General features: G+C 36.9%; 1 protein-coding gene across 11 annotated transcripts in view; it reads right to left on the bottom strand.

Annotated features, from left to right (window-relative positions):
- Positions 1-16,409, bottom strand: part of sema6bb (sema domain, transmembrane domain (TM), and cytoplasmic domain, (semaphorin) 6Bb) — a 286,338-nt gene that overhangs the window by 194,418 nt on the left and 75,511 nt on the right. For 2 of the 11 annotated variants that reach the window (XM_073910243.1, XM_073910238.1), the window contains exon 3: positions 6,887-6,968. The exons of the other annotated variants lie outside the window; for them this stretch is intronic. The gene's annotated coding sequence lies outside the window, so the exon portion shown is untranslated. The remainder of the gene's footprint in view (positions 1-6,886; positions 6,969-16,409) is intronic. 11 annotated transcript variants of the gene reach the window in all.

Genomic DNA, 16,409 nt, shown 5'->3' on the forward strand with positions numbered 1-16,409 from the left:
AAAAATTATAAATAGCTCTAAACCAGCTACGTGTATGCTGGATTCAATTCCGACAAAATTACTGAAAGAGCTGCTACCTGCTATAGGAGAACCTCTTCTTAACATTATCAACTCTTCTTTATCTATAGGCCATGTTCCAAACTCTTACAAGCTAGCTGTTATTAAGCCTATTATTAAGAAACCGCAACTAGACACCAACAACTTAGCTAACTATAGGCCTATTTCAAATCTTCCATTTATGTCTAAAATACTAGAAAAAGTTGTTTCCACTCAATTATGCTCTTTTCTGCAGACGAACAATATTTTTGAAGTGTTTCAGTCAGGTTTCAGGGCTCACCACAGTACAGAAACCGCCTTAGTGAAAATAACCAATGATTTACTCTTAGCTGCTGACCGAGGGTGCGTCTCGCTATTAGTTTTACTCGATCTTAGTGCGGCATTTGATACCATTGACCACAATATCCTCATAAATCGCTTAAAGTCTACAGGTGTCCAGGGACAGGCTCTACAATGGTTTAAGTCATACTTAACTGACCGCTACCAGTTTGTGAATATTAATGGACAGCCTTCACAAGTCAGCCCAGTAAAGTATGGGGTGCCTCAAGGATCAGTTTTAGGCCCTTTACTGTTTACAATTTACATGCTACCTCTGGGAGACATTATTAGAAGACATGGGATCAGCTTTCACTGCTATGCAGATGATACTCAATTATATATTTCAACTAAACCTGACGAGACATCTGAACTTTCTAAACTAACTGAGTGTATCAAAGACATCAAAGACTGGATGACCAACAATTTTCTTCTATTAAACTCCGACAAAACAGAATTATTACTTATTGGGCCTAAATCTTGCACACAGCAGATCTCGCAACTCAATTTACAATTAGAGGGATACAAAGTTAGTTTTAGCTCTACTATAAAAGATCTGGGTGTCATATTAGACAGCAATCTAACTTTTAAAAACCATATATCCCATGTCACAAAAACTGCCTTCTTTCATCTGAGAAATATCGCTAAATTGCGAAATATGCTATCCATCTCAGATGCAGAAAAGCTAGTCCATGCTTTTATGACTTCGAGACTGGATTATTGTAATGCTCTATTTGCTGGCTGCCCAGCATGCTCTATTAACAAACTTCAATTAGTACAAAATGCAGCAGCCAGAGTTCTGACCAGGTCTAGAAAATATGATCATATAACCCCAATTTTATCCTCCTTACACTGGCTGCCTGTTAAGTTTCGTATTGAATTAAAAATATTACTTCTCACCAATAAAGCTCTAAATAATCTAGCTCCTGTTTATCTAACCAACCTTCTGTCTCGCTACAAACCAACTCGCTCTTTAAGATCTCAAAATTCAGGGCTTCTGGTAGTACCTAGAATAGCAAAATCAAGTAAAGGAGGTCGAGCCTTCTCTTTCATGGCTCCTACACTCTGGAATAGCCTTCCTGATAACGTCCGAGGCTCAGACACACTCTCCCAGTTCAAAACTAGATTAAAGACCTATCTGTTTAGTAAAGCATATACTCAATGCATCACCTAGCGGGTTCCACACAGGCTTCTGCATCTTGCTTATATACACGATGAACAGCAGCTACGCTAATTATTCTCTATTTTCACCTGGGGATACTCATCCCGAGGTCCTCAGATTATGCGTAGTCACTGATTGGATCCAAGACCAGCGACGTGATGATCCCAAGGATTCCATATCCGGGACCAGGCCATATCCTGAGCTGCTGCGCTGATGGTCGTGGGGAGTGGAGAACATGAGTCTGATTCCAGCGAAGTTCCAGGGACAGATGAGTCTTCGCTGAGGCCATCTTCCTGCCTTAACCACGGCGAATGAAGCTCTGCACAAGACTTTTGGCCAGCGGAGAAATTAAAATGGTCGTGCCCAACTGAGTCTGGTTCCCTCAAGGTTTTTTTTCTTCACTCCCATCAGGTGAAGTTTTTTTTCCCTCTCCGCTGTCGCCACTGCCTCGCATGGTTCAGGATTGGTAGAGCTACGCATCAATGAATTGGCTCTTCAGTGTTTGAACTCTCAGTAATGATTAAATCACACTGAACTGAGCTAAACTGAACTGAACTGAACTGAACTAAAACACTAAAACCTGAACCACACTGTTCTAGTTACTATGACCATTTATGTGAAGCTGCTTTGACACAATCTACATTGTAAAAGCGCTATACAAATAAAGCTGAATTGAATTGAATTGAATTTTTCCTTCATCCTCATTTTTGTCTTTTATACAGTAATAGCCACAAGCGATGTCCGGCCAAGGAAAAGTCATATTTTCCACTTTATTTAAACATACAGATGTTAGGTTTATGCAGATTTCAGCATATGCATCCATCCGTCCATCCATCCGTCATTTCCATCCATCAATCGCATTCATCCATCCATTGTATCCATCATATCATATCATATCATATCATATCATATCATATCATATCATATCAATCGTATCTACCAATCAATCCATCCATCTATCTATATCTATATCATATCTATCGTACCAATCCATCCATCAGTCTATCTATCTATCTATCTATCTATCTATCTATCTATCTATCTATCTATCTATCTATCTATCTATCTATCTATCTATCTATCTATCTATCTATCTATCTATCATCCATTCATCAATCGCATCTATCTATCCATTCATCCATTGGATCAATCCAACGTATAAATCCATTGTATTCATCCATTTAATCCATCCATCCATCCATCCATCCATCCATCTATCTATCTATCTATCTATCTATCTATCTATCTATCTATCTATCTATCTATCTATCTATCTATCTATCTATCTATCTATCTATCTATCTATCTATCTATCTATCAACTCATCCATCTATCACATCCATCTATCCATTCATCCATTGGATCAATCCAACATATCAATCCATTGCATACATCCATTTTATCCATCATCCATCCATCCTATCGTATCCATCTTATCCACCCATTAAATCGTACTGTAAAAATCTAGTCTTTTCAACTTACATCGATTAAACAAACTAAAAATATTAAGTTAAGCTTTGTATAAAAGTTTGACCTGATTAACATATTAAACTTTAACATCATAATATTTTACAGTGTATCTATCTATTTATATCTATCTTTACCAGCACAAGGAAATACAGTAGGATTATTCTTGTCAACTCGAGCTCTGTGCTGTGCCAGCGGGCGCTTTCTGTTCTTCCATAATGGTGGCAGGTCTGCACCTGTCTCTTTGCCCACCACCCCGTGTTCACGGGCACCCAGGTCAGCTAAATATAGGCCCTCCGTCCCCCTCAACCCACTGCAGCCCTGATCTCCCGTAGGCAGTGTGCCGCGGATAGAGTTACACAGACAAATACACTACGAGATACTATGTCACGGTCCTGAAAAGAAACCCCAGACTGCTGTGCTGTTCAGAGCTGGTGTAGGCCACGCTGTTTGTTGTTTATAAATGAACTCGTTCACAGTCAGTTCAAGCGTGGAGGCGTGGAGCAGTTAAAAATTAGGCTTCTGATTGAGACTTTTGGCAGTAATCTAGGCAGGATCAATAACAGGGAAATTGATGGATGGAAAATCTCATATGTTGGTGAAATGGGCCGAAGCATTATGGTGAAAATGACGTTCCTGGATAATAAAAGATTCTGCCGAGCGATTACGGAAATGTCACGGAATTCCTCTCCAGCATTTCCACCTCTCGTTACGCGGCACCGATCAAAGTCTCGCCGGGTGATGGATGATCGTTATTACCGGTGGAAATAATAATGAGACTGGTCGTTGGTGTCAGACATTTCACTCTCGGAGTGTTGGGTCAGGTGAATCGTGATGACAAACATCCATCACAGACGCAATGAATTCACAGACGCAGGGATACGTTATGTCTGCGCTGCCTCATTTCACTGGATACTCTGTGTGTGTGTGTGTGTGTGTGTGTGTGTGTGTGTGTGTGTGTGTGTGTGTGTTTGTGTCTGCACTATCAGTGCTGATACAAAACATAATACGAATACTTTCTATGGCACTGCAGCTTTCATACAACACCCCCCCCCTCCAAATCTACCCCCTCCCAGCTGTTGCCGTGGAAACTGTTTGCAGAGCAGGAGAGAACTATTCTATTACTGTTAGAGAGGACGACTGCCAGGCCCATCCTTCAGCAGACAGACCAATAAAACATGACCTAGCAGAGGGAGAGAGTGAGAGAGGCAGGACGACAGAGAAAGTGCACTGTAAGATGGCTTACGCACCACAGTTTACATGACGTCAGAGAATGCTGCAAATGAGGATGGTGCATCACAAGGACAAACAGGTGAGGGAGTACTCTCGCATATTAACCAAATTTGAGAAACAAGGAACTTTTTCAGCAATGTTCAATGATGTGGATGAAATTCACTTAATTAAACACCACTGGACCACAAGCCTCATGTTGCACAAGAATATGTTTGGCAAAAGTCACAATACACCATATTTTTATTCATATAAAAATGTAAGATGTACGATGTTAATTCATGACAGATTAATTCATTTTAGCCTACCGTTTCAACTACCTGACCCACATGGTCTTTGTATTACCCATAAGCAAATCATAAATAAATAAAGATGAGTTACACACAAATTACAACGTCAATCACTTTTTCTGCATGATTGAGCAGAGTAATCTGTGTCGTTAAAATGACAAACTTGGTTGGTAAAAAAGGTGCACACTAACAGCAACCAACCAACCGTACAGTATCTGAGGTTTTCCCTAAAATTACAAATACAAGTACATTAAAAAGTATAAGCGTGAAAGCGAAAGATTGAAGCAGTGTACTGATGCTGTGACACTTAACCTGATAGATTCAAAAGACAGAAGAGTCGTTAGATTTAAACATCACGTTTAACAACTGTAGTGAGACGCGACTCAGCGGTATATCCTTGATAAACTTTCTGATGTGCACTGCTCTCTGGGGTTTTTTGCTCAAAGCACACGCTGACTGCTGGAGTTCAGATGCATCCATACGCTGCATCGCATGACAGAGTGTGTGTGTGGTCACGTGATGTGCGTTTTCAGTAGTATAATGTGGAAGGATGGCTTTTCAGAAAGGCTAGGTGAAATGCCAGTGTGGACGTGGATCAATTCGTTCTAAAATGGCATTTTAAAAGTAAGATTCATTAGTGTAAACCGGCCCTAATTGTGTATTTTTTGCGAGCGGGTTGCTGATGCGATGGGAGTGGGGCGGAGGATCGCGATACCGGCTCAGCATCATGATATCTATCGGCCATCAATGATGGCATCGTCTACCGACCCAACCCTGGGGGGAAGCCTCAGATTATAACAATTTTCAAATTCATTCATTCATTCATTTTAATTTCCACTTAGTCCCTTAATTAATCAGGGGTCGCCACAGTGAAATAAACCGCCAACTTATCCAGAATATGTTTTACGCAGTGGATGCCCTTCTGCAACCTTCTGCAATGCTGCCACCCATCACTGGGAAACATCCATACACACTCATTCACACACATACACTACAGACAATTTAGCTTACCCAATTCACCTGTACCACATGTTTTTGGACTGTGGGGGAAACTGGAGCACCCAGAGAAAACACACGCAAACAGGGGGAGAATTTTCAAATTGTTGCAGCCAAATATTTGCCAATCCTACCAAACCATAAATCAATAAAAAACGTATTTATTCTTATTTTTGGTCCAAGGTCATATGAATGTATTGGGTCCCACTTTATATTAAGTGTCCTAAACTATGTACTTGCATTAAAAAATAAATACAATGTACTTACTGTGTTTATAATGTATTTGAGAACACTTGTGGTGCTTTTGAGTTGGGATAGGGGTTGGGTTATGGACAGGTTTGGTGGTATGGGTAGGTTTAAGGGTGGGTTTAGGTGTAAGGGATGGTCAACAGTGTATTTACAAATGTAATTACAAAAGTTAATTACAGATGTAATTACATACATGTATTTAATCAAGCATAAGTACACAGTAAATACATGCATTTACACAAAAAGTACATTGTAACAAACTATTCATTCCTGTGTAAGTACATATTAGTTAAGGCCACTTAATATAAATTAATATAAAGTGGGACCTTAGTCCCTTTATTAATCTGGGGTCGCCACATCAGAATAAACCGCTAACTTATCCAGCATGTTTTACGCAGCGGATGTCCTACCAGCTGAAACCCATCACTGGGAAACACCCATACACACTCATTCACACACACATACACACTCATACACTACGGTCAATTTAAGCTTAACCAATTTACCTGTACCACATGTCTTTAAAATTGTGGGGGAAACCGGGTCACTCAGTGGAAACCCACGTGAACACAGGGAGAACATTCAAACTCCACACAGAAATGCCAACTGACCCAGCGACCTTCTTGCTGTGAGGCGAACGTGCTACCCACTGCACCACCGCGTCGCCCAAGAATGTATATTTTCAGGTTATATTTTGGTGGACAAACCTTGGTGCAACCCTAGAGGGACAAAATGTGAATCAAAGAAGAAATGTTATTCTATTTAATAAAACATATGGAGCAGGGCAGATATACATGTTGGTAGCCCACCTGTAAGTCACAATAGCACAAGAACATTGGGCTAGTGATTTTACAGAACACTGAAAAGTCTAGGCCTTTCAGAGACAGACATATCCTATGCTTCACCTGTTATTTTTCTCCTCTGTCTTGCTCAGATCTTTGACCTCTGAAACTGGATCATGAAAAGGAATCAAACTTGCAACATCAGATAAGACAGACTTTGTTTAATATGTGCTCCAAAGGCAACACATCTGAATCACTAATTAAATTACTAGAATAAATGTAGTGTAATAATAAATTTCTACTATATTGTTTGAAATGTACAAGGAAACACCACTTACTGTATGTTTTACCAGTGGAGCCCTTAGGGCCAGGGCTCAGTCTTGGACAGCCAAGTCCATATTTAACCCCTGGCTGTTCTTCCTGTGAGCCAAGAGATTGCTGTATTACAGAAACAGCCAAAGCTAAATACCCATCAGCCCTGTTGATGTCTGATTGCAGACCACTAATCGCTCTTTCAATCTTCATACAAATGTCATTTTTTATGATTTCTAGTTATTGTTTAAACATTTCAGCTGTCAGTGATTCCCCTAATGCTTCTCAAATCAGCAGATCCAGACGTATTACATTTGTCTCTATGCTCTCTAAATTGGCATTATATTCACAATAACAATCAAATCTGAGCTATCTGAATAAAAACTTAATGAAATAATTCTGATTTTAATGTTTCAACCATCATTTTTCATTCTAATATGCTGATTTACTGTTAAAGAAACATCTTATTGATCAGATCAGACCTGTATAGAGACGATGCCAACTCTATGAGAACTTAAAGATGCTAACCATCCCTGATCTTTAAGCACAGCAAACACTTGATACACTTCACTAAACATGTATTATTATTATTACAACTACTACATGTTAAGATTTTTTATTTTGGAAAGGCACTACAACATACACTTTATAACTGCAGGTTAACTAGACATACAGTAGTGCCAACCCTTAACTTTTTTGAAGCTGCTTTGAGACAATAATTATTGTGCAAAGTCATATACAAGTAAACTTGAATTGAATAGTATCTATGTATTATTAGTTTTTCTACTTTTTCATTCATTAATTTTCCTTCAGCTTAGTCCTTTATTTTTCAGGGGTTGCCACAGCGGAATGAACCGTCAACTATTTCAGCATATGTTTTACGCAGCAGATGAATGAATGAATGCCAAGTATATATATATAATGTATATATATATATATATATATATATATATATATATATATATATATATATATATATATATATATATATATATATATATAGTCTTATGAATAATTTAATAACTTTTATTAAAGTTACAAATGGTAGAATCTCTTGTCCTCCAAATGCTTTAAACTCCTTTAAATGTTCACACAGTAACAGGCCTTAAAAACACATGCAAAAGATCAACTTTTACTCCATTATAGTTCAACTAGAGACTTTACTCTGTTCTGAACTGTGCAATCCTAACTTAGCATTAAACATTGACCGATGTGATTACTGTGCTTGTGCACATTGCAATATCGATCCTGAAAAAGTATATTGTGCAGCCCTAAATTCTATAGTATCCACAGATGAGCTCATTTCACTTATGACTTTACCATGTGATGTCTGGTTAATATGGAGCCAGACCAGTCTCAAAAATAATCCATTTAAAAAATATAATTCATACATCCACAACACAATTCACATGAACAAAATACAATTCATAAGCTCAAAACACAATCCATAAATACAAAAATCCAACTGGTAAATTCAAAACACGATTAAAAAATTAACACATCCATTTCATGAATTCAAAAATACACAAATCCAATTGGTAATTTCAAAACACGATTAAAAAATTAACAAATCCATTTGGTAAATCCAAAAATACACAAATCCAATTCGTAAATTCAAAAATACACAAATCCAATTCTTAAATTAAAAAGTACACAAACCCAATTTGTGAATTCAAAAATACACAAATTCAATACATGAATTCAACACGATTCAAAAATACACAAATCCAATTCGTAAATTCAAAAATACACAAATTTAATTTATAAATTCAAAACATGATTCAAAAATTAACAAATCCATTTCGCATATTCAAAAATACACAAATCCAATTCGTAAATTCAAAACACGATTAAAAAAATTAGCAAATCAATTACGCAAATTCAAAAATACACAAATCTATTTCATAATTCAAAAATACACAAATCCAATTTGTGAATTCAAAGCATGATTCAAAAATACAAAAATACAATTCTTAAATTCAAAACTACACAAATCCAATTTGTAAATTCAAAACACGATTTAAACATTAACAAATCCATTTCGTAAATTTAAAAATACACAAATCCCATTCACATGTTTAAAACACAAATCCTATTATACACAAATACAATTTATGATTTTTACTTGTGAATTCACAAATTGTGTGTTGTGTTCATGTATTGTGTTTTGGTTTTACAAACTGGTTTGGTAAACGTGAATTGTGCTTTGCATGTATACATTTTATTTTGTAAATGTAATATTTTTGAGATTGATCTGGCTTCATAGGTTAAGGCACAGTGTCCTGTCCTGTCTGCACAGCCAAAGAAACAAAGCAGGTCTGAAAGTCTTTGCCATTAGTATATCTGTAGCTGGTTATGACAGCAGTGATCACTACCAAGCCCCTGCTGACAGCCTCGGGCTGAGAGATCTGCACCTCCATCAGTGCTGGCGGAGCATTTCTACACTCATAACTCTCTCCTGGACCCTCCTCCACCTATTCCTCCTCCTTTCACTCCATCTTTCACAGAAATCCCCCCGCTGACACCAGCATTGGATTTATCAGCTCCCTCCTCTCATCCCCGAGCCAAGATCATCCATCTGCCCTTATCATCCCTCCCAGCATTCCTCCTCTCTCTCTTTTCTGTTATTCCCCAAAGGCCATACGGTACAGTAGGTGTTCAAGACAGACCAAGAAGCCCTTGCAGAAAAGAAGTGACAAGGCCAGAAATCTTGCTTTGACTATACTGCATATATTGAAGTGTTTGAAAAAAAAATGGTTGCTTATGCTGACCAAGGCTGCATTTATTTGATTAAAAAATACAGTTCATTTGAAACATATTGTTGCAATTTGACCCTGGAGCCCAGCAAACTGTAATACAGTATAATATAATAAAAAAATAAATAATGCACTACAATACAACACATTATAATATTGGGGATGAAACTAGTGTGTTTTATGATAACCTCCAATTGTGATGTGTTTATATGCAGAAATGTCCTTTATTTTTTATTTACACTGTGAAATTACCATGGTTAACTCAAATAACTGTACGTAAATCAAATAAGCACCGTCAGAAGATTAATCATTTATGGTTTAATATATTGATGCACATATTTTGTGGAAACTGCAATGCATTTGCTGTCAGTATAAGCTGATGAACAGGACAGAAAGTTCAAAACATTGTTCAATACAAACTGTTGCTTGCAATATCATTTTTTTAAGATTGTAAATTTCCTTGCTGTTACTTTTGAGCAATTTAACAATTTAAAGTGACCTTTCTATATGCAAGTAATATGTTTTTTTTTATCTCACCGAAATGCTCTGTGTTTTACAAAATTTTGCAGCACGGAAAATAATAATAATAATAATAACAATAATAATAGTAATAATAATAATAATAATAATAATAACAACAACAATAATAAACACAAAATTTATTTTGCAAAAAAACATTAAAACGGTTGGAAAAACGGTTGTAACAATGAGTTTGAGATCCATAATTAAACATTAATATAAAAAATATAATTAAATTAAATAAATCATTCCTAATGTTTAGTCCTGGACTGTACAGTATATTAATGTAACGAATGTAACACCAAAAGGCTGATATTTGAGGCAGTGTCTTTCTTATTGCTTCATAGTTGTTTTTGTTTTCAACGGTGGCCGAGAGAGCTTTTTGCTGCAATTTAAGAAAACACGTGCAACAAACGCCAGCAAATTAAGAAAAAATCTTTATCCGTTTGACAGCACACATGGTGCAAATCCTCACAATGCAAACAATTTATAAAAATGCGATGAATTTTCTCACAACACTTGCAAAAACATTTGAAGGCAATGGAAATGTTTCAAGTGGACCCAAACACATGACAGTGCCGCTGTGCCGTGACTGTTGCTCAGTGAAGTTGTAGGTGATCTTTGAAAGGTGAGGTTTTTGTTTGTCTATTTTAACATCCTGATTCCCTTGTCTTACGTCTTTATTAGCCTAAATAATAACCTAAATAGCCGAGGCGAGTCCATCACATTTTAGGGTCTCTTTGAAACGTTATCTTAGTGTTCTGTGCTATTTGAAAGTGTTGTGATAAAATGTAGCGCGTTTTCGTAAAGTATTTGCATTGTGTGAAAATTAAGCAGGTTTTTTAAAAACGTGTATATGTTGTGAGGACTTGCAGTATGTGTGCTGCCAAACAGATGAAGATCTTTTCTTAATTTGCTGCCGTTTTTGCTATTGCATGCGTTTTCTTAAATCGCTGCATGTTAAGCTCTGTCAGCCACCGTAGTTTTCATGACTTCTTAGCTATTAGTATATTCTGACATTGTTCCGGCCAGTAATCAGACTGTCAGTTTATTAAAAAAAAGTCTCTACCAAAAATAGGCAGCAGAATATTAATAAAAATGATAGAAGGTTTTTTAATGATAAATGAGAACTAAATTCCTAAGAATTATTTTAATAGCAAATAAAATGCACCAATGCTGAGCATAAGAGGTTCTTAAACAAAAGATCAAAAGAATATTTTAGGCTGGACTGTATACTGTCAGAATTTCAACCAACAGAGCACAGTAAAATGCAATAAGGAAAGGTTATATATTTTAGATCCTAAAAGTAGTTTCTTTGTTCTTGCTTAGTTTTTTGTGTGTTTTCATTATTTCCAAAGCATCAGTCTATTCTGACAGTGGGCGGAGCAGTAATCAATCTAGGTGGAGGGGTGCCACTCGGGCCCTTATGAGGCTTCACCTCTGGAGCAGAAGAGAGTAAGAGGGTCATGCGGGCAGACAGACAGGTCTGGAGGGTTGGATTAGAGCCTGGGGAACAGTGAAGATGAAAGCAGAAAGGATCAAATGTTAATCAATATGCAGCACGTGCTTTCTGAAGGTTCTTTCGTGTCGCCCGTTTGCATATGTGTCGGGCGCCACATTTGGATAATCCGTTTTGTTTCATGCATTTGTGTGTAATGGGAAACTGGGAGAACAGTACTGATAAAGCTGTCTCTGATGTCTGAATTAGACAGTTTTTCAAAGCATGTGTAAAGCAGGGAATTTGCTCTAATGCTGCCACAATGTGTGTGTTGAGCTTTATTTAGCTGTTTTTTAGGGACAAACTCTTTGAGACCTCTCTTTTGGGACATCCTGCACTGTAAAAAAAATATGTTAATTACCAGTTTCTGTATTTTGTGATTCACAAGTGTTTTCCATTTATTTACGGTTGAGAATTGCATTATAGGATCTTGAGCTCTGTTTTGTCAAATTTTGATGTTGAAAATTCAACTCTACAGTTGAACAAAGTGACTTTTATTGATATTAGTAGTTTGAAATAATATAAGAAATAATATATAGACAAATAAGTCTGTAAAATAACAGAAAAAATACTGGCAAACTATTACAATGTTTTTGTACTTTAATATACAACAACAGCCCAGACAATATATCATTTTAAACTATTAAAAACATTCAGAAAATTCACTTTTTTAACTTTTTAAGGTTCAATGTTGTTAGAAGAAAGATTAAGAATTCATAATACAATTCATAAGCATACATAAATGTGAACAAACTGCTGATTTAAAGATATTTTACCGTGTGGAATGATTACTAAAAAGTAAATTATGGCTAGTATGATTCAATTTAATTTTGAAACTGATATCTTTAAGCAAATAAGACAAAAACTGTACATGATATTCCTCTTATCCTCTTACATCGTGTGTGAGTGTGTGTGTGTGTGTGTGGGGGGGGGGGGGGTGTGTGTGTGTGTGTGTGTGTGTGTGTGTGTGTGCAATTAAAGTCAGAATTATTTTTTCTTCTTTTTAAAACATTTTTTTAACAGAGCAAGGAAATTTTCACAGTATGCCTAATTATAATTTTTCTTCTGGAGAAAGTCTTATTTGTTTTATTTTGACTAGAATAAAAGCAGTTTTACATTTTTTAAGAACCACTTTAAAGCAAAAATGATTAGCCCCTTTGAGCTGTATTTTTTTCGATAGTCAAATAAAAATACAAAATGTAAGCACTGTATTTTCAAGCCTGCAACTTTCTTACAATTCTGTTCTTTATGTTTCTGCCTGCATCCAAATTACACTTATGGTGGAATGTTTTTCTATTTGTTTGCATTTCCTTTAATGCTTAATTAATTGTGCACATTTTTTTTGCTTTATTTTGTTATGTTTTTCTTTATTTGCAATGCATCATTAGGATTTGTTTTTTATAACAATGTATGATAATGTATGAGATTATGTGATATGGAAGGGTATAAAAAGAGCAACATGCTGTGATGAAGAGCCAGTGTGCTCGAAACATTACCCGGTTTGTTTTAGTGTTTTAATTTAATTATTTTTTAACTTTTAGAGCTTTAGGTGTTTCCACTTTGTTTAATATATTTTTTTGCAATTTTTGCTGTTTGGCTGAGCACCCATTTAGAGTGATGTCCGTGCTTTTGTGTGTTTTTCCTCATCCCAATGATGAAAACATATTATCATCAACTATGTATTTTATAACACTACAAAATAAATGACAAACTCAGACTTTTAATGTCATTCATAAAATTACATATCATCACATTACCCAGTCCTAATTGAGGACTGTAAAATATCTGGTTTTCTGTCATCGCTTTCCTCAATTTCCTCAACAATGTTCAATACTCTTAAGTGTCCTGGCGTCAAGCTCAAGTCATTATGATCACAATCAATGTTGATGTGCTCGATATTGACAACACTGTCTGAACAAACAGATTCGATTTCATCGCTTGCAAAAAAACAAAAACAAAACTGCATGGAGTGTAAGCTTTAAATCTGGGTACCTTAATGCTTTATCTGCTATGTAAACAAAAGCCTAAGCAAATGTGTGTGTCCTGGAAAGAAAGTAGAAGAAAGCGGGGAATGCGAAAAGAGCAAACAACAGAAGATAAAATACACACAGAGGTCATAGGTGTGAAACAATATACAGGGAAAGGAAACAGGAGGAAACAAAAAAACATAATGAGGCTAATTTGAGTGAATAGATAAGGTGAATTGAGACGCTGGCATTGGTGACACTCGGGTCTCTTTTGCATCCGGAGGATCTTTCTTTTTTTTAACCTCTTCTCCATTAGCTTCACTCTGCTCGTGTGTGTGTGTGTGTGTGTGTGTGTGTGTGTGTGTGTGTGTGTGTGTGAGTGTGTCTAGCAGTGCAGCCATTTCATTATGCCGATGCAAGTGAAATCCATCTAGAAACTGGATGAAGCTTACATCAAAGAGGAAATTAATGGAAAGGGGCCAGGAATTGTTCATGCCATCTTTAATCAAGTTAAACCTTATTTCCAAATAATATCATTAACCATGTCACGACTAGTGACGTGCCAACATTAAAACACTGTTCCATACTAATAAGCCAAGAATTCGTTTTGTGTAATGGCCAAAGACTTATAAATGGTTGATATAATTTTGTATACGAAGTAGAATTAAAGAGCATTTTGATGATATATTATATGACAACATTTATTAGTGATTTAGCATGGTATTTCATGAACATAACTATACTGTAAAAACTTAACAAATTAATAATTAAATCATCTAAAAAATTAAACAAAATATAATTTAAATTAAAGCTGCAAGCAGCTATAAAAGGGACCTCACACCCATGCTCACCGTGGCCCGGTGACCTAGGATGACACAGAACAGAGGACAAATACTAATTTAAACCTTTGATGCACAAGCTATACAATAGATATAGAAAAAATAAACTTAGACGAGTCACTTTAGACCCATGTAGTGCATCAAAGGGTTAAGTAGGTAAATATTTTAAAATCCTGAGAAAATTACCAATTTATGCTAAACTTCCTTTTGGCAGCAGGTGGCGCTATGACTGTGACTCAATATTTGCATGTAGATGTCTTAGGAAAGGAATCCTATCGACCATGTGAATTTTCAAGCAGATATGAAATTATGTTGTTGAGTTATGAATACTTCATCCCTATTCCGAAACGCTAAATTTTGTCAGTCCGCCACAGACACGCCCTTCAACGAAAACTCTAGATATTTACAATTTAACACAATAAAGGTCTTCGGATTACACTAAAAAGATTTGGTTTTGATCTGATAAAATTTCTAGGAGGAGTTTGTCATAATTTAAAACATGCTATTTTCTGTTGCCAACAGGTGGCGCTATGACTGGATGTAAGCATGAAAACGTGTTTAGGTCAGGGACTCTTATCAAACTTGTGAATTGAGGCAGATTAGACAATGCATGCCTTGAATTATAACAACTTCCTGTTTTATGGCAAAACAAAGTTTTTGATGCCGCCACGGACACGTCCTTCGACGAAAACTAGATCTTCTTTAGATCTTCATTATTTAACATCGCCAAGGCCTTTAGACGACAATAATAATAATTTTGTTGTTGATCTGATAAAATGCCTAGGAGGAGTTCATTGAAATACAACGTCTGAAAAGGTAAAAAAATGCACTTTTTCGGCAGAGGAAGTCAAAAATTTTAGATGGGATAAAGCATCCACAATTAAATTCAACCATATTTTCCAATAACTGTCCAATACCGAACAGTACACACTGAAACTGAATGTTTAACAGCGCGCACACACACACACACGCCACAGAACTGTGTACTTGGAGTGCTAACAGGCTGTGCTGAAAGCAGATAAATAAACTAGGATGCTGCTGACAGCCGTTTGAACCAGATCTCTAAATCTGATCCCTGGATGTAGGTGTAAGTGTAGCTTCAGTGCTGCTTCCTGCACCCTCAACACACACACACACACACACACACACACACACACACACACACACACACACACACACACACACACACACACATCAGTTCCTGCAGCACAGCCTTGGCTCTCACCCATACCTCCACCATCCCTCCGAACACATCCAACACCCAGGAGAAACACGCAGGCTTCAACCCCACGCTGAGCTGCTGGTCTGAATCCACTCTCCTCTGGGGCCCGTCACAGATTTTAAGCAATCTTACAGCTCCGAAGGGGGACACAAACTCGCACTAAGACACAACCCCATCATCACATGCTCGGCAGGAATCCGCAATATCTCAGCAGCGAGCATGGAGTCGTAGCACTCTAAAGCACGCACATCTACCGCAAGGCAATGATGATAAACGGGCAATATGGAAGTGGGCACGAGCAGAATACAGATGAGCGTTTATGTCCAGTAAGCTCCCCTCGCTCTGTCTCTTTCTGTCTCGCCATCAGTCAGATTGAATCGCCGCAGGAAGAGACACGTACTAACATTTCCTTTTCCAATCCTTCACAAAAAAAAAAACAGGTTTAGTTCTCACTTTGTTCCAGAAGACACATTTGTACTTGTCATTGGCGAATTCTTGGCAGCGGCTTCATCAAGGAGCAACTTCTCAAGTGTTTTAGTGGCTTTTAATGCCACAAAACAAGACTATATTGAAGGCGTCGGTGATTCAGATCTGAGTAAACTAAAAAGCGAATCGATACTCTAATTAAGGGACATTAAAGGTTTGGGAAAACAGCAGGAAAGCAATTTAAAGCTTTCCGGGAGCTTTAATTCTTTAATCAAAAAAGAAGAAAATGCAGCGAGAGCTGTGCAATGTAGTTCAGTCCAGA

The sequence above is a fragment of the Danio rerio genome, chromosome 8 (genome assembly GCF_049306965.1).
Source record: "Danio rerio strain Tuebingen ecotype United States chromosome 8, GRCz12tu, whole genome shotgun sequence".
Classification (NCBI taxonomy): domain Eukaryota; kingdom Metazoa; phylum Chordata; class Actinopteri; order Cypriniformes; family Danionidae; genus Danio; species Danio rerio.